Consider the following 20,496-nt stretch of genomic DNA (forward strand, 5'->3'; position numbering starts at 1 on the left):
ATCTGCTGTGTGTCTGTGTGTGATCTGCTGTGTGTGTCTGGGATCTTCTGTGTGTGTCAGCGTGTCAGCTAGCAGCAGGGTAGGATGGCGTGCAGCACCGACCGGAGATCACAATAGGACCTGGGAACCACGCAGACGTCCTGGTCTGGTGAGTATGAGTCTCCTGGGAAGTGGGGGGTCTGCTTTTTTGAGGGGTAAACTTACCCCCAACCGTGTTTCTCCAAGAATAAGACCTCCTCCAAAAATAAGCCCTAGCGCTTTTTTGGGGGGCAAAAAAAATATAAGACAGTGTCTTATTTTTGGAAAAACACGGTAGGTTGAAAAAAGACCTAGGTCCATCTAGTTCAACCTTCCTCCACCAGTTCTACATTTGGTCACAAAGTCATTTATAACCAACTATGTTTTGTGTACTGAGGAAATCATCCAGCCCTTTTTTAAAAGGACCTTTTCTTAAGGAATTCCCTGAAGTGTAAGATCTAAGAAATTGATAGTGGGTTTTTTTCATAATCAGCAGTGAATTTTATATTGAAGAGATTATTATTAAGATACTGCTGAAAATCTGACATGGCAGACCCATTGGACTAGGTCATCAATGTACCTGCCGTACCAGATAACATCATTAGAGAAAGGTATGGTCTTGCTGTACACATAAAGCTCCCCCCAGTACCCCATATAAGTCAATGGGGACCGGAATCTGGAGATTAAAAACATTTGTGGAGGGGATAGGGGGGTGAGAGTGAGCGCGGCATACTCATCGAGGTGCTGTCATGGCGGCACACTCCTTCCGGGTCACACGTTTACCTTCCGGAGCCGACAATTTAATATTCATTGTTTTGCCTGCCCACTGGGGCGTGTAATTGGTTGTAGCTAGTCGCGCCCCCACCCTGAGTGGCAGCATGTCAGTTGACTGCAACTAATCACAGGCGCCAGAATGGCCGGTGGGCGGGAAAAGCAGTGCATGTGTGTGCGGGTCAGTATCGTGGTAAAAAGTAAACAATCAGCAGCACAGATATAGCCCGTGGCTGTAGCCCCAGCTGTCGGGCTGTATCTGTGTTGTGTATCCAGTCACACATGTGAGGCTTTGCCGGGTGATGACATGGCAGACTCGCACAACTCCCTCGCAAGTGTGAATGTGGTCTAAGAGAAACCGCATGCGGCTTTTTTTTTAATTTGTTTAAATAAATAATTAAAAAAAAACGATGTGCAGTTTCCCCCTAATTTTCATCCCCAGCCATGGTAACGCCGGCTGGGGGCTAGTATTCCAACCCGCAGCTGCCTGGTATTGCTGCATCTATTAGATGTGACAATCCCGATGCAATACTGGCTCTTCCCGGTGGCCTGGTGCAGTGCCAATTGGGGTAATGAGAGTTAATAGCAGCGCACAGCTGCTACTAAACCCTAGGTTTGTGATGGTACAGGTGTTTATGAGATACCTGCATCTCAAACCTGTAAATAACAGTAAATAAACACAGAGAAAAATCTTTTTTTTGGAATAAAATACAAACACCCCTTCCTTCACCACTTTATTAACCCCCAACACACCCCTCCAGGTCCAACGTAATCCACAGAAGGTCGTACGCCGTTTCAGCTCTGCTATATCTGGGTATCACAGAAAGAGGCCATAGCGCACGACCGCTCTCTTTGAGCTCCAGAGAAGGAATGAGTTGTGCAAAGAGCGATGACGTCACTCAGGTCATTTGCGGTCACAGCTTGAGGTTCCCACGGTCCTTCACCTGTGATCACAGGTAACCTGACCTCAGGTGGACGTCACTGATTTCACACAACTGCATCTCCTAGCAGAAAGATCACAGGTTTTTTATGCATTTTTTTGCCACAGTTTTTGCCGCGGTTTATTGCCGCGGTTATTTTTCCACGATTTTTGCTTTGTTTTTTTTTGCCAGGAGGTGCACATTTGGTGCTGAAATCGTCTGCACCAGATTACAGCACCAAATTTCCCCCTACTGGCAGAATTTTTTTTTTTAATTTTTTTTTATTTATTTTTGGGCTAAGGGATGCAAATTTGTTGCTGAAAAATTTACACCATATTCCTGCATCCAATCTACACCTCCTGGCAAAAAAAATGCAGTGTTTTGACACATTTTTTTTTGCAGTGGTTTTTGCCGCAGTTTATTGCTGCGGTTATTTTCCCGCGATGTTTGCTGCGGTTTTTGCCAGGAGGTGCACATTTGGTGCTGAAATCATCTGCACCAGATTTGAGCACCAAATTTCCACCAGCTGCCAGAATTTTTCTTTTCTTTTTTTTTTTTTTTTTTGAGCCAATGGATGCAAATTTGGTGCTGAAATTTTTACACCATATTCCTGCATCCAATCTACACCTCCTGGCAAAAAAAGTGGTGTTTTGACGCATTTTTCGCCTCAGTTTTTTGCTGCGTTTTTGCCAGGAGGTGCACATTTGGTGCTGAAATCGTCTGCACCAAACTTCAGCACCAAATTTGCAATTTTTTTTTTTACTAGGAGATGTGGATTGGGTGTCAGAATATGGTGTAAAAATGTAATAATCACCAAATTTATATCCCTTGGTCCAAAAGTTAAAAAGAAGCAAAAAAAAAAACCATTTAGACGCTGTTTTTGTGCCCCAGCCCTGTGCTTATCTTGGCTGTGTATCAAAAGAGAAACTTCATGCGGCTTTTCTTTTGTTAATTAACAAAAAAAAACGATGTTCGGTCCCCCCCAATTTTCATCCCCAGCTATGATAACGCCAACTGGGAGCTGGTATATTCTCGCCCGGTATTGCCACATCTATTAGATGTGACAATCCCAGTGCATTACCGGCTCTTCCCGGTGGCCTGATGCGGTGCCAATTGGGGTAATGATAGGTTAATAGAAGCGTACAGCTGCTACTAAACCCTAGGTTTGTGATAGCACAGGCGTCTATCAGATACCTGCATCACAAACCTGTAAGTGAATGTAAATAAACACAGACACAGAGAAAAATCCTTTATTTGAAATAAAGTACAAAACGCCCCCTCCTTCACCACTTTATTAACCCCTAACACCCTGCAGCTCCAGCGTAATCCACACGAGGTGACACGACAACACATCCAGTTCTGCTACATCTTAGCGCGAGCAGCCATAGAACACGACTGCCAGCTCTGAGTGCAGCCAATTACTGAGCCGCCATAAGCGATGACTGCAGGTAGAGCTGTCACAGGCTGGGGGCGCGTCAGCCTGGAACAAATCATAGATGATAGGATGGCCGGTGGGCGGGGAAAACACAGAATGCTGTGTGTATGCGATGGACAGTACAGGAAGTGAATGCGCGACCCGGAAGCAGTGTGCCGCCATGACACTGAGTCTCGATAAGTATGAAACTCTCATTTATTTCTTGTTTTGTTTATTTTTATTAATTGCCGAATCCGGATCGTACACCCAGAATCCCGCGCCCGGGTCTGGCACACAGATAGCGCTGAAACCACGCGAATATATCTGCAGGACATTCCGCAGGAGCTCCCAGAAAACCACAGCATAACTTTATCTGTTTACAATCTGCGTTTTTTTTGCGGAATGTCCTGCGGATATGCTGCGGTCAATCTGCATTGAGGATACAGTACCATGGCTTCGGCACTGCATCCTCAATGCAGAACAAGTGCTGCAGTGATCGGGAAGTTCATACTTACCTCCATCACGCAGAACTTCACTTTCCAGCCGTGTCTGTCTGCACTTTGCAGGAGAAGGTGGGCGGGCCTGCACTAGCTTTGGCTGTCACATGACCGGAGCTCGGGCAGGCCCCGCTCACCTCCTGCTTCCTGCTCCTGGCTCCACTGCGCTCCTCTGCGGAGGAAGTGACTCCAGTGTTTACAATCAAGGCAGATAAGTATTGGACCCTGCAGAGAAATCTGCAGGAATAATTCACATGCTGCAGATTTTTCCGCAGGGAAATCCGCATTATTTCCGCTGCGGAAAAAAACGCAGTATGGGCTTAGCACTCCCCAAATGCCATAAAAATGGCTGGGGACTCGCTGTACTGCGGATTTTTGAAAAATCTGCAGAATTTCCGCAAAACAATCACGGCACATTATGCAAATTTTCTGCAGCGTGGGCACATAGCCTTACAGTCCAGATCTGCTCAGCCCTACCCAAGAGTTACATTGTTTTTATAGCGGTTACAATTAGTTTAGTCATGCAGGTTCTTTAAATTATTCTCAATTTTTGTTTTGAATATATCCACAGCTTCCCATCTTGTGTTAACCGGGTAAAACTATAGATCTGATTTTTTACATTTAGTTTTTAACTCCAACAAGAGATGTAATTGCTAACCTTGAAATGAAATGGAAAAGGCCAAAGAATATAATATTGATTTCTTTATTTATTATTTTTGCTTAATCGACTACAGCAAAGCTTTTGACTGTGTTGATCATCAGAAACTTTGAAATAACATGAAGGATATGTGTGCGCCAAACCATCTGACCAGTCTCAGTGGGAACCTTTACATCAGGGGTGGGGAACCTTTCTTACTTTTGGGGGCCATTTGGAAATTTCTGCCAACCTTTGGGGGCCGCACAAAATTATCAATGTGAAAATGAACCAGCTATATTTGGTCAAACAGTTAATTAACTCACCCTTACTGTGGTGTCTGGAGCGGCTTCTCTTTTGTGCGGCTGTGATGTTCGGTGATACTTATGTTGCTTCTCTCTTTTCCAGGTTTGTCACGGTTTGGAGCGCAGGCAACTCTTTGTAAGGCCGGGGCCACACGGGACACTAGTGCGATGCTCACATGACACTCGGCTCGCGCTGGCAGCACAGCAGGAGCTGAGTGTCATGCTAGTATCCATGCGACTGAGGTCCGACTGTGCGAGCGGACCTCAGCTGCGGGGGGTGGGCTGGCGCTGCGGAGGGGCGGGACAGCGCTGTGGAGGTCCGATTAGGGCTGAGAAAATAATCGCTCATGTGCACTGACACACAGGCTAAAATTGGTCCGAGTTCAATGCGATGTTTTATCGCACTCCACTTGCACCGATTTTCTCGCCGTGTGGCTTCGGCCTGATAATAAGATTGGTAGACCCTATACATCACACAACAGACACAGGGACTGGTGTATATAAATTACAGGAGACACATACATAACTGAAGGGGCTGTTGGCATATACATCACATAGGAGATTCTGGGACTGCTGTATATACATCACAGAGGAGACGCTGGGACTGCTGTATATACATCACATAGGAGACACTGGAACTGCTGTATATACTGTACATCACAGGAGACACCTACATCACTGGAGACACTGGGGGCACATACATTACACAAGGGGCTGGGGACATGTATATGCCCCCAGACCCCTTCTGTGATGTATATGCTTTCAGCCCCTCCTGTGAGGTATATGCGCCCAGCCCCTCCTGTGAGGCATATGCACCCAGCCCCTCCTGTAATGTATATTCCCCAGCCCTTTCTGTGATGTATATGCCCCCAGCTGCTCCTGTGATGTATATACCACAGCCTCTCTTGTAATATGTATGGCCCCAACATCTCCAGTGTGATGTATATGCCCCATCCCCTCTTGTGATGTATATGCTCCTAGCATCTCCAATGTGATGTATATATCACAGGAGGGGTTGGGGCATACACATCACAGGAGATGCTGGGGCATATCCATGACAGGAGGGTCTGGGAGCATATACATGACAGGAGATGCTGTGGGCATATACATGACAAGAAGGGCTGGGGAAAAGACATTACTAGGTCACTGGGAGGCATAAGCATTGCTGTGGGGCACAGATGGCACTGGGGGGCCACAGATATCACTAAGGTGGCACAGAGAGCACTAGGGGGGCATGGACATCACTAAGAGGGCACAGGCATACCTAGGGGGGCACAGGCATCACTAGGGGGCCACAAGCATCACTAGGGGGGCACAGGCTTCACTAATGAGGGGGCACATACATGACTGAGGGGGAGCACACAGACATGACTGAGGGGTGCACACAAACATGACTGAGGAGGGGCACACAGACATGACTGAGGGGGGGGCACACAGACATGACTCTGCGAACAGCCTCTTTTCTAAGGGGGCGGTTCGTGCGGCGTCACAGCGACGTCACACGGCAGGCGTCCAATAGAAGCAGAGGGGCGGAGAGCAGCCGTATGAAAGTCACGCCCACCTCGTTGCTGGAGGACGCAGGTACAGTGTTGTTCGTCATTCCCGGGGTGTCACACATCACTATGTGTGCTGCCTTAGGAATGACAAACAACCTGCGTCTAAAAGCAGCAACGATAATTTGGAAATGGACGACGTGTCAACAATCAACAATTTGGTAAGTATTTTGCATCGTTAGCAGTCGCTCGTACATGTCACACGCAACGACGTTGCTAACGAGGCCGGATGTGCCTCACGAATTCCATGACCCAAATGACATCTCGTTAGCGATGTCGTTGCGTGTAACGGGGCCTTAGGACCAGCAACTTAATGGCTTGATGCAATCAACTGAATGGTAGAGAGTACCTTGGTGGACCGATCTAGGCTTGCACAAGATCGATCTTATTACAGAGCATTTATCCATTAATTTGTTATGGCTCAAGATTGCGCTGCAGCAGTTAATAAAAAAATAAATAATGTAAAAAAAAAATAACTTTTTTGTTTACCTTGTCCAGAATAACTTGAGTTATAAAAATATCACAGTAATTAACTCCTTTAGTGAACACCATATAAAAAATGGCAAAAAAAAAATGCTTGTTCATCAGTCAGACAAAAATTAGTGGAAGAAAATGCTCTCAATAAGTTGTCTGTAATAAAAATGGTATAGCTGAGAAATGCAATTTTATATCTTTAAAATTGTTTTTATTATTTCAAAAAGGCAAAACATAAAAAAAAATATAAATGTGGTATGGCTGTAATCGTACTGGCCTGAAGAATAAAGTAATCTTATCAATTTTACCACACAGTGAATCATGTAAAAAAAAAGAAAAAAACAGTTCCAGAATTGCTGTTTTATGTTCCTTCTGCCTGCTAAAAATCAGAATAGAAAGCAAATATGTGCAATTATGTGCCCAAAAATCTTAACAATAAAATGTCAACTTATCCCGCAAAAAAAACAAGCCCTTCCATGATTCCGTTGTCAGAAATAAAGAAAAATTATAGCTCTTAAAATGTGGAGATGCAAAAAGTTTCTTATTGTAAAAAAATAAATGCTTTGTTTTAGGCCTCTGTCAGTGTCTACCGTACGTGTGGCGTCGTTTTCACAAGTACCGGAGACACGTTCACACACATACTAATTAAAGTCAATAGAGATCTTCCCATCTCCATGTTTTCACACAGACCCTGTGGCAATGTAAAAAAAACTGCGTGCCTCGGTGATTTTCACGGAGACCTTAGTCAATTTTTTTCTGGTGGAAAATATGGATATCCCATGGATGGCATTCATGTGACATCCGTATAACATGTACCAGAAAAAAAAAATAGATGATACTATGATGTGGTAAGATGTGCAAAGCTAGAAGAATGATAGATAAATGATAGATAGATAGATCGATAGATAATTTAATAATTAAAGAAAAAAAAAGTGAGGGTCCCCCTAATTTTCATATTCTGTGCAGGTACAGCAGCAGCTGCAAGCTGTAACCCTCAGCTGTACCTTGACTGGTTTTGAAAAAAAAAAATAGAGGGAATAGAGAGAAGGAGGTTGTCACTCAGGATTTTATGGTACATGGATTCATCCATTGATGCAATGAAGTAGTCCTGTGCCCTTAGCAGAGAAACACCCCCAAAACATAATGTTTCCACCTCCATGCTTGACAGTGGGGATGGTGTTCTTTGAGTCATAGGCAGCATTTCTCTTCCTCCAAACATGGCAAATTGAGTTAATGCCAAAGAACTCAATTTTTGTCTCATCTGATCACAGCACCTTCTCTCAATCACTCTCAGAATCATCCAGGTGTTCATTGGCAAACTTCAGATGGGCCTGCACATGCGCTTTCTTGAGCAGTGGGACTTTGCGGGCACTGCTGGATTTTAATCCATTACGGCGTAATGTGTTACCAATTGTTTTCTTGGTGACAGTGGTCCCGGCTGCCTTGACATCATCAACAAGTTCCCCCGTGTAGTTTTAGGTTGATATCTCACCTTCCTCATGATCCTGGATACCCCATGAGGTGAGATTTTGCATGGTGCCCCAGATAGATACTCATTTTGTATTTCTTCCATTTTCTTGCTATTGCACCAGCAGTTGTCTCCTTATCACGCACCGTCTTACCCATGGGTCCCCAATTCCAGTCCTCAAGGGCCGCCAACAGTGCATGTTTTCAGGATTTCCTTAGTATTGCACATGTGATAATTCAATCTCCTGCACAGTTGATGATTCCAACACCCATGCAATGCTAAGGAAATCCTGAAAACATGCAATGTTGGCGGCCCTCAAGGACTGGAGAGTTGGTGAACCCAGGTCTTACCTATGGTTTTGTAGCCCATTCCAGCCTTGTGCAGGTCTATGATCTTGTCCCTGACATCCTTAGAAAGCTCTTTGGTCTTGCCCATGTTTTAGATGTTAGAGTCTGACTGATTGAGTCTGTGGACAGGAGTCTTTTATACAGGTGAGAATTTAAGACAACTGTCTTTAACCCCTTCACGACCGGCCGATTTTTCGCTTTCCGGTTTTTTTTTCGCCATTCTTTTTCTGAGAGACGTAACTTTTTTATTTTTCAGTCAATATGGTCATGTGAGGGCTCATTTTTTGTGGAACGAGCTGTACTTTTAAAGGAAACCATCAGTTTTACCATATAGTGTACTAGAAAACAGCAAAAAAATTCCAAATGCAGAAAAATTGCAAAAAAGTGCGATAGCACTATGGTTTTTGAGATATTTTATTCACTGTGTTCACTATAAGGTAAAACTGATGTGTTGCTGTGATGCCTCAGGTCAGTGCGAGTTCGTAGACACCAAACATGTATAGGTTTACTTTTATATAAGGGGTTAAAAAAAATCTGAAGTTTGTCCGAAAAAAGTGGCGCACGTTTTATGCCATATTCCGTGACTCGTAGCGTTCTCATTTTTCGGGATCTTTGACTCAATGACGGCTTATTTTTTGCGTCTAGAGGTGACGTTTTTAACAGTACCATTTTTGCGCAGATGCTACGTTTTGATCGCCTCTTATTGCATTTTGCGCAAAAGTTGTGGCGACAAAAAACCATCGTTTTGGCGTTTGGAATTTTTTTACCGCTACACCGTATACTGATCAGATTAATTGATTTTATATTTTGATAGATCGGGCGTTTCTGAATGCGGCGATACCAAATGTGTGTATATTTTTTATTTTTTTAACCCTTTAATTTTCAATGGGGCGAATGGGGGGTGATTTAAACTTTTAGGTTTTTTTGTTTTTTTTTAAATTTTTTAAAACTTTTTTTTTAACTTTTTCTTTTTATTTTACTAGTCCCCCTAGGGGGCTATTGCGATCAGCATTCTGATCGCTCTGCAGTATCTGCTGATCACAGCTACAAGGCTGTAAACAGCAGATACGCTCTCTTTCTCTTTTGCTGTGCCGCTGGCACAGCGAAAGTGAAAGCAAGTCAGGTGTAGTACAGGAGTCATCACATGACCCTGTGCTACAATGACAACTATCGGAAGTCACGTGATCGCGTCACGTGACTTCCGGTATCGGGCGGAAAGTAAATGTTTACCGCGATCGCGCTTATAATGGCGCTGTCACATATTGACAGCGCCATATAAGGGGTTAAACGGCACGAGCAGATAACTATTCTGCTCGTGCCTAGCAGGCACACATCTCAGCTGTGAAAATCAGCTGAGATGTGTGCCGATCGCAGCATGATGCTGCCGGCAGACCGCGGGCAGTAACATTATGACCGCAAGGACGTAATTTTATGGCCCGCAGTCATTAAGGGTTAATGCAGGTAAGGAGTTGATTAGGAACGTCTAAGTGGTCGGTAGGAGCCAGAACTCTTAATGTTTGAGAGGGGATCAAATACTTATTTCTCTCTGCAAAATGCAAATAATTTTTTATAATTTATACAATGTGATTTTCTGGATTTTATTTTGGATATTCTATCTCTCACTTAAAATGAACCTACCCTTAAATGTTAGACTGTTCATGTCTTTGTCAGTGAGCAAACTTACAAAATCGGCAAGGGATCAAATAATTACTTCCTTCACTGTACACATACTTACCTAGTATTTATTATTAAGTTCCTTTTGGCAACGGTTGAGTAATTGGGGTTGTAAAGATTGTCAAAAGTTAATTCTAGTGTAGCACAAAATGTAAGGTAAAAGATAAAGTGACAATGGAAATGGATGGTCTAATGTGAACAAAAAAAACATTACATAGCTAAGAATATGGGAGTCCCTAGCACTAGCAATAGCACCACCTTTGGCTCCTGACAATAATAATAATAATATCAAATGCAGGCCACAAATGGCCTCTTTGGCCTCTGGCAAGTATATTAGTGGGGACATGTTAGGGTGTGTTATGAAATGTCACATTAGTTACCTCAGACACCGCAGAATAATGTTACCTCTGTCAGTGATACCCTCAGTTTGCATCAGTGCTCTGCACAGGACAGTCTACCTGTCAGGACTTGAACCCAACAACTTCTGTGCACCAGACAGTAGCTCTTTCCTTTGATTAAGTCAGCTCTCTAGATAGCTCTTTGCTAATAAGATAACAGTACCCTTAGGCTATGTGCGCACAGTGCGTTTTTCGTGGCGTTTTTGCGCATTTTTCGGGTGCGTTTTTGGCCTCAAAACTGCAGGACTTTGCTTCCCCAGCAAAGTCTATGAGTTTTCATTTTTGCTGTCCGCACACATCTGTTTTTTTTACCTGTGTTTTTGAGTTAAAAAAAAAAATGGACATGTCAGTTCTTTCCTGCGTTTTTCTGCGTTTTCCCCCCATGCAATGCATTGGAAAAACGCAGCAAAACGCAGAGATCAAAAACGCAGCAAAATGCAGCCAAAAACGCACCAAATCGCGGCAAAAATGCATGCGTTTTTTGATGCGTTATTTCGACGCAGGTGCGTTTTTGTGCGTTTTTAGCGGCCAAAAATGCACAAAAATGCAGCGTCAAAAAGACGCAGTGTGCGAACCTAGCCTTATTGTTTTTGATTGCCTGCACCTTGTGATCTTCTGATTTAACACACTATTTAAACATGGTCTTGCACTCCTTCCTTGCCAGATTTGTGAGCTTCCAGCCTCTAGTCTAGTTGTCTCCTGCTACCTGCTGGCCTTCCATACTGAACTGCTCTTACAGTATACCTACCTCTGGCTATACACTGACCTCAGTACCTGTTGCCCCTTCAAACCATACTATTGTTTCTGACTACTGACCTTTGTCTAGCTACTGACCCCGCTATTTCCAAACCTTACTGCCAATACTGTGAACCGCCCTCTAGCTGTCTAATGACCATGGAACCTGCTTCTGCAACGCCTAGTACTTGCAAGTATAATTGATTACAACCCAGACCCAGATCCTTCATGATTAAAAATAACTAAAAGAGATAATATTTGGACAGTGTTTATTTAATTATAAAAAGCATGAAAAGACTATCACTAAATGGCTGTTGGTTACTACCAGGTTACCATCCGTTAATATGTTGAGACCATTTTGACATTACTAAGAATGTACCCTCTGATAGTGATACTATCAATTTGAGTCAAAGCTCTGTACAGAGTAGTCTGAAAGATTACAAATGTCTAAGAGGGATAATTTTTTAACCATTTTTGTTTTTCATTTTCAAAATTGTTAAAAGTCACTCAGTGCAGTATGTTAATAGATGGGCTGTTGGTTAGAAGTGCATCGGGTAATACGGTTTGCTTCCACATTGCAAAGACATACTGATAGAGAATATGGATTATGAGTCCCAGTGGAAACAGTGATGATAATGATGTTTTTAATGCTCTGTGGAATTAATGACACTATACAAATTAGTAAAATGAATAGAAAAAAATAAATACATTGGTTGCATACAGTTCTAGGAGACCTCAGAGTATTATACACATTTTTTCAGGGAAGTTGGAGTACATAAGACTTGTTGAAATTATACATATCCTGAATTGAATTTTTAGCAAAAATTCTGTGAACCTGCAGAATTCTAATTTCCAAAGGTTAAATCATTCCTACAAATTAACATTTTTATGATGGTTTTGATGTTAATTTTAGAAAGTTAAGTTAATTTTTTTGTATTTGCCTAAAGTCTTCTAATATTGTCAAATATACTCATATTATGTTTTTAGTACAGATTTCAGTTTGCTTTTAACCATCCAGTTTCATTCTATTTTCGTTTTATTTTATTCAGAATCTAATCAAAGATGCAGAAATTAACTACACTGTAATCAGTCATTTAGCAACTAGGAAAACCTACACGTAACAATAGCTAATACTGGAACTGATGGGAAGTGATCTGCACCAAAGACTCTGTAATTAAGAAAGCATGATTTTCTTTGAATCATTTGGAAGTATCCTCATGGTTTCCTTGTCATCAATCACTACAAGTCAAAACATTTAAATGAGAAATTCTCGAAAAATAATTTACCACAAAACTGATCCAACAAGATGTGATGGAGACATTATAATCAACAAATTGTTTTATTTATACTAGACAAATTATGAAACATTAGTTTGTGATGATTTTGGAAAACAAATTATGTCAAATTATAGTGAGCTACCTGTCAAGTAGTTCCTCTATCACATAAACAGTGATGATCTATATGGTCTGGCATGGACTAATTTAGTACTGTGGTGACAGGAGGGTCAGTGGGTGCTCTCGTGCTCTAACCTGACTGTCTTCAGAAAGACTACACGGACCGGGGTTCATCCCACAGACTGCTCGTACTCCTACCCCATCCAGAAAACACTACTGAGACAACACAGGATGAGGGACCCATACATTGGTCAGACTTTATTGGTTCCACAACAGGCAAAAACATAGTACATTCCCTGCAAAATGTACAAGCAACAGAGTCTCACCCTTCCGTTGGCCCGCCATGGATTATTATCTTCGTTACTTTGAGGCTTCAAGGGCCAACTATCTCAGTCCGACAGTGACTCGCTTTTGTTGGGCAGAACAGATTGCGACAAGCTTAGGAAGCTGACTGAACACAGCAAGATATATAGCCAGGTGGCCGTGTAGTCCCAACCTGGGTTCTCCTAGTGAATTTGTGGGCTCAGCGCTAAGCAGTAAAGCAGTTCTGTATTCTTTCAGCTGGAACTGTAGCTCCTTGACTGAAATCCTGTAGACAATCTGAAGTGAAGCAGTTCTGTGTTTCCTGAGCTGGAACTGAAGATTCTCGGCTGAGATCATTTAGAATCCTATAATGGTGAAAGAAGCAAGGCTCTTTTTGTAACAGATTTCTCTTACAGGATTGGTGTAGACAGCTGTTCTCTCATTGATCACAAGTTCAATCCGACTGCATAATTATCCTCTGACTTGTGTAGTTAGAAGGGCTGAGGGAATACACATTTATAGACAATAGGGCTTCAATCAGTCTGGCAAAAGACATTGACTAACTTCTCTTGATTTAACAAACAAAGGACCCATACTTCTGGCCTAATTATAAGCAGTTTACCTCCACACAAGTGGCAAAACACTGAAGTGTCACCTTCCTCCCCCTTCTTAATTAGCTCTGAAAACTGCTGGATCTTGGTAAGGGTCACAGTTGATGGGTCAGCCAGATGTGATAAGCCTCCTATCATCCCTGTGCACTTCTCGGGATGGCTTGCATGCATTTCAATAATCTTTGCCCTTTTGGTGGTGAGGTCAGCAACAAAGGCTCTTATCTATACACCTTTCTCTGATTTCATGCTCTAGTTCAGGCTCCAGGTTTGGGATGGGCTTCCCTAAACTCCTTACTAGAGTTGAGCGCGGTTCGTGGTTCGTGGTTCTCCAGTTCTAGGCTCGAGTGATTTTGGGGCATGTTCTAGATCGAACTAGAACTCGAGCTTTTTGCAAAAGCTCGATAGTTCTAGAAACGTTCGAGAACGGTTCTAGCAGCCAAAAAACAGCTAAATCTTAGCTTGGTTTCTGCTGTAATAGTGTAAGTCACTCTGTGAATCAAACTATTATCACATTTCAGTGTATAGTGTGCGTGAACAGCGCCTTCAGATCACTGCTGTTTCTATAATGGCGATCGCCATTTTTTTTTTTTTTTTTTTCTTGTCTTCCTTCCCTAAGCGCGCGCGTCTTGTGGGGCTGGCCAGCATGTCAGCCAATCACAGACACACACACACCTAAGTGGACTTTGAGGCAGAGAAGCAACGGCATGTGTGATAGGATCTGCATGTCACATGTCCCTGCATTATAAAACCGGACATTTTCTTCACGATCGCCATTATCTGCCTTCTGCGTCTTTGGTGTCAGACATCACTGTCGCAGTTCCGTCCTTTGTCCTATCGCCGATACAGCTGTATGCGCTGCATACACAGCGTTAGACAGCTTAGGGAGAGCACATTCTAGCAGTCCTTTTAAGGGCTCGTACCGGCAGGGTCAGAGAGCCATAGGTGACAGGTCCTGCAAACAGCAACAGCGTCTGTGTAGCCCAGGTCAGGGATTTCCTCCCTGCATTTCACCATTAGGAGGGAATAGAAAGGCAGGCTTCCATTCCTCTACCCAGAGCACCACAATCCTGCCACTGTACCCTCTTGTCCTCTGCACACTCCAACTCATTCTAACTAAGCCATTATACTAGCAAACACTCAGTGTACCTAGTGGCATCCTATCTGTGGCTATTGGACTTTGCTATAGTCCCACTAGTGCAAAGACATTTGCAGAGCACATCTGCCTGCATTGCACACTCCAAGTTTTTTAAACTAAGCAATTTTACTAGCAAACACTCAGTGTACCTAGTGGCATCCTATACGTGGCTATTGGACTTTGCTATAGTCCCACTAGTGCAAAGACATTAGCAGAGCACATCTGCCTGCATTGCACACTCCAAGTTTTTTAAACTCAGCCATTATACTAGCAAACACTCTGTACCTAGTGGCATCCTATACGTGGCTATTGGACTTTGCTATAGTCCCACTAGGGCCAAGACATTTGCAGAGCGCATCTGCCTGCGTTGCACACTCCAACAAATTATAACGAAGCCATTATACTAGCAAACACTCAGTGTACCTAGTGGCATCCTATACGTGGCTATTGGACTTTGCTATAGTCCCACTAGTGCCAAGACATTTGCAGAGCACATCTGCCTGCATTGCACACTCCAAGTTTTTTAAACTAAGCAATTTTACTAGCAAACACTCAGTGTACCTAGTGGCATCCTATACGTGGCTATTGGACTTTGCTATAGTCCCACTAGTGCAAAGACATTAGCAGAGCACATCTGCCTGCATTGCACACTCCAAGTTTTTTAAACTCAGCCATTATACTAGCAAACACACAGTGTACCTAGTGGCATCCTATACGTGGCTATTGGACTTTGCTATAGTCCCACTAGTGCCAAGACATTTGCAGAGCGCATCTGCCTGCGTTGCACACTCCAACTAATTATAACGAAGCCATTATACTAGCAAACACTCAGTGTACCTAGTGGCATCCTATACGTGGCTATTGGACTTTGCTATAGTCCCACTAGTGCCAAGACATTTGCAGAGCGCATCTGCCTGCGTTGCACACTCCAACTAATTATAACGAAGCCATTATACTAGCACACACTCAGTGTACCTAGTGGCATCCTATACGTGGCTATTGGACTTTGCTATAGTCCCACTAGTGCCAAGACATTTGCAGAGCGCATCTGCCTGCGTTGCACACTCCAACTAATTATAACGAAGCCATTATACTAGCACACACTCAGTGTACCTAGTGGCATCCTATACGTGGCTATTGGACTTTGCTATAGTCCCACTAGTGCCAAGACATTTGCAGAGCGCATCTGCCTGCGTTGCACACTACAACAAATTATAACGAAGCCATTATACTAGCAAACACTCAGTGTACCTAGTGGCATCCTATACGTGGCTATTGGACTTTGCTATAGTCCCACTAGTGCCAAGACATTTGCAGAGCGCATCTGCCTGCGTTGCACACTCCAACTAATTATAACGAAGCCATTATACTAGCAAACACTCAGTGTACCTAGTGGCATCCTATACGTGGCTATTGGACTTTGCTATAGTCCCACTAGTGCCAAGACATTTGCAGAGCGCATCTGCCTGCGTTGCACACTCCAACTAATTATAACGAAGCCATTATACTAGCACACACTCAGTGTACCTAGTGGCATCCTATACGTGGCTATTGGACTTTGCTATAGTCCCACTAGTGCCAAGACATTTGCAGAGCGCATCTGCCTGCGTTGCACACTCCAACTAATTATAACGAAGCCATTATACTAGCAAACACTCAGTGTACCTAGTGGCATCCTATACGTGGCTATTGGACTTTGCTATAGTCCCACTAGTGCCAAGACATTTGCAGAGCGCATCTGCCTGCGTTGCACACTCCAACTAATTATAACGAAGCCATTATACTAGCAAACACTCAGTGTACCTAGTGGCATCCTATACGTGGCTATTGGACTTTGCTATAGTCCCACTAGTGCCAAGACATTTGCAGAGCGCATCTGCCTGCGTTGCACACTCCAACTAATTATAACGAAGCCATTATACTAGCACACACTCAGTGTACCTAGTGGCATCCTATACGTGGCTATTGGACTTTGCTATAGTCCCTCTAGTGCCAAGACATTTGCAGAGCGCATCTGCCTGCGTTGCACACTCCAACTAATTATAGCGAAGCCATTATACTAGCACACACTCAGTGTACCTAGTGGCATCCTATACGTGGCTATTGGACTTTGCTATAGTCCCTCTAGTGCCAAGACATTTGCAGAGCGCATCTGCCTGCGTTGCACACTCCAACTAATTATAACGAAGCCATTATACTAGCACACACTCAGTGTACCTAGTGGCATCCTATACGTGGCTATTGGACTTTGCTATAGTCCCTCTAGTGCCAAGACATTTGCAGAGCGCATCTGCCTGCGTTGCACACTCCAACTAATTATAACGAAGCCATTATACTAGCAAACACTCAGTGTACCTAGTGGCATCCTATACGTGGCTATTGGACTTTGCTATAGTCCCACTAGTGCCAAGACATTTGCAGAGCGCATCTGCCTGCGTTGCACACTCCAACTAATTATAACGAAGCCATTATACTAGCACACACTCAGTGTACCTAGTGGCATCCTATACGTGGCTATTGGACTTTGCTATAGTCCCACTAGTGCCAAGACATTTGCAGAGCGCATCTGCCTGCGTTGCACACTCCAACTAATTATAACGAAGCCATTATACTAGCACACACTCAGTGTACCTAGTGGCATCCTATACGTGGCTATTGGACTTTGCTATAGTCCCACTAGTGCCAAGACATTTGCAGAGCGCATCTGCCTGCGTTGCACACTACAACAAATTATAACGAAGCCATTATACTAGCAAACACTCAGTGTACCTAGTGGCATCCTATACGTGGCTATTGGACTTTGCTATAGTCCCACTAGTGCCAAGACATTTGCAGAGCGCATCTGCCTGCGTTGCACACTCCAACTAATTATAACGAAGCCATTATACTAGCACACACTCAGTGTACCTAGTGGCATCCTATACGTGGCTATTGGACTTTGCTATAGTCCCACTAGTGCCAAGACATTTGCAGAGCGCATCTGCCTGCGTTGCACACTCCAACTAATTATAACGAAGCCATTATACTAGCACACACTCAGTGTACCTAGTGGCATCCTATACGTGGCTATTGGACTTTGCTATAGTCCCACTAGTGCCAAGACATTTGCAGAGCGCATCTGCCTGCGTTGCACACTACAACAAATTATAACGAAGCCATTATACTAGCAAACACTCAGTGTACCTAGTGGCATCCTATACGTGGCTATTGGACTTTGCTATAGTCCCACTAGTGCCAAGACATTTGCAGAGCGCATCTGCCTGCGTTGCACACTCCAACTAATTATAACGAAGCCATTATACTAGCACACACTCAGTGTACCTAGTGGCATCCTATACGTGGCTATTGGACTTTGCTATAGTCCCACTAGTGCCAAGACATTTGCAGAGCGCATCTGCCTGCGTTGCACACTACAACAAATTATAACGAAGCCATTATACTAGCAAACACTCAGTGTACCTAGTGGCATCCTATACGTGGCTATTGGACTTTGCTATAGTCCCACTAGTGCCAAGACATTTGCAGCACGTCTGCCTGCGTTGCACACTCCAACGAATTATAACTAAGTTACATTGTCAGGGATATTTATTCTTTATTATTCTGCTGTTAATAAAGCTAGACCACCACTGCAATCTTCACCACCTCTCAATTTTTACTACCACATTTTCAGTCCACAATCTTGTCGCAATCAACATGAGTGGCAAAATGACAGATGCTGGTGGAAAGGGGAAGAGGCGTGGTGGAAAAGGCAAAAAATGTTTTGTCAGTGGGGAAGGTGGCAAAGCTCCATTATCATCTGCTGAAGATAGACCATCTACTAGCAAAAGTAAGATGTCTACTACTTATTGTGGACAATCCGATGTGCTCCCTTTTTTACGGACACGAACAAGAGGAACAAAGGTAGATGATGGGCAAAAAAGGAAAATGCTTGAATGGATCTCAAGTGGTCCAACAAGTGCCCTCTCAGCCACTTCAAGTACCGCATCCAAAAAACACCATTCCTCTGAGTTGTCATCCCAATCACACTTGATTTCTCCCAGCTCTGAAGTCTCCATCAGCCCTGCACAGTATGGTGGAACTGAGATGGCTGAGTCTGCAGAGCTGTTCAGTCACACTATAGCCTGGGAATCAGAGGTCTGCTCCCAAGCTACAGTGAGTACAGAACAGGAAATGGTCTGCAGTGATGCCCAGAACCTTTGTGACTCAGATTCAGGCCGTGAGGACCAAGTTTCTGAGCATAATGTTGACCCTTTGTCACAAACTGTAACACCTGTGGTTATAGACAATGAGGAACATACTGATGAAGATGAGACGCAGATACCCGATTGGGATGACAACTTAAATATTCGGTCAGGGCAAGAAGAGGCTCGGTCTGAGGGGGAGGGGAGTGCAAACACAACAATTGATGATGACGTTCTAGATCCCACCTACTGTCAACCCCCAGTCAGGCACTCGAGGAGGTCAACAGAGGCGGTGGAGGAGGATGCAACCGACGACGAAGTTACCTTGCGCCTTCCTGGACAGAGTCGGAGCACTGGTAGCACGTCTACAACTGCATCCTCAGCCACCACTCTGCCTATGAGCATTATTCGGGGTGGATCAACAGGTCGCATGGCCTCTAAGCCTTGCCTAGCCTGGGCCTTTTTTCACATCGAAAAAGATCGCCCAACTCATGTGATATGTAACATTTGTCATGATTCTGTTAGTAGAGGTCAAAACCTCAGCAGTTTGACAACTTCTTCCATGAATCGTCACATGAATAAATATCATAAGTCCCGGTGGGAAGCTCACCGTGCTGCAATGCCGGCTAGCGGAGCGAACCATCCACCGCCCGCCCCTTCCAGTGCATCCGCGCGCTCTTCATCTTCTAGGACTGTGGGGACAGCTGTCACACCTGTTTTTCCACGCAAAACTTCCACCACTGTAACCGCAACAGGCAGTTTGCTTGTAAGGTCGTCAGTTGGTTTGGAAGGGGAAACAAGTGAGTGTGTACAGCTCTCTCAGACATCGATAGCACCAACGTTGGATGAAGGCAACATCATGTCTCCGCCTGCACTTTCCTCACAAACCTGCATTTTTCCAGGGACACCCTACTCAACACCGTCTACACACAGCAGCCAGATCTCTGTCCCTCAGATGTGGTCAAATAAAAGGCCACTTCCTCCGACCCATGACAAAGCTAAGAGGTTGACTCTATCCCTCTGTAAGCTGTTGGCTACCGAAATGCTGCCTTTCCGCCTAGTGGACACACAGGATTTTAGAGACCTTATGTCTGTCGCTGTGCCCCAGTACCAGATGCCTAGTCGCCACTACTTCTCTAAGAAAGGTGTGCCCGCGCTACACCAGCATGTCGCACACAACATCACCGCTTCCTTGAGAAACTCTGTGTGTGAACGGGTGCATTTCACCACCGATACTTGGACCAGTAAGCATGGACAGGGACGTTACATGTCGCTGACTGGGCACTGGGTAACTATGGTGATAGATGGTGAAGGGTCTGCTGCACAAGTCTTGCCGTCCCCACGACTTGTGTGTCAATCCTCTGTCTGTCCAAGTTCCGCCACAGCTTCTGCATCCTCCACCTCATCTGGGTCCTCCACCTCCGCCCCAAGCCTGCCTGGTCAGGCCACCAGCGTTCTCACTGCGCAGAAGGAATCACGCACGCCTCATTACTATGCTGGCAGCCGAGCGCAACGGCATCAGGCGGTCTTTAGCTTGACATGTCTTGGTAATAAGAGTCACACAGCTGAGGAGTTGTGGTCAGCTCTGCGGTCCGAGTTTAATAAATGGTTGTCTCCACTCAACCTGCAGCCTGGTAAGGCCGTGTGCGACAATGCTGCAAACC

The sequence above is a fragment of the Anomaloglossus baeobatrachus genome, chromosome 6 (genome assembly GCF_048569485.1).
Source record: "Anomaloglossus baeobatrachus isolate aAnoBae1 chromosome 6, aAnoBae1.hap1, whole genome shotgun sequence".
NCBI classification, from domain to species: Eukaryota; Metazoa; Chordata; class Amphibia; order Anura; family Aromobatidae; genus Anomaloglossus; species Anomaloglossus baeobatrachus.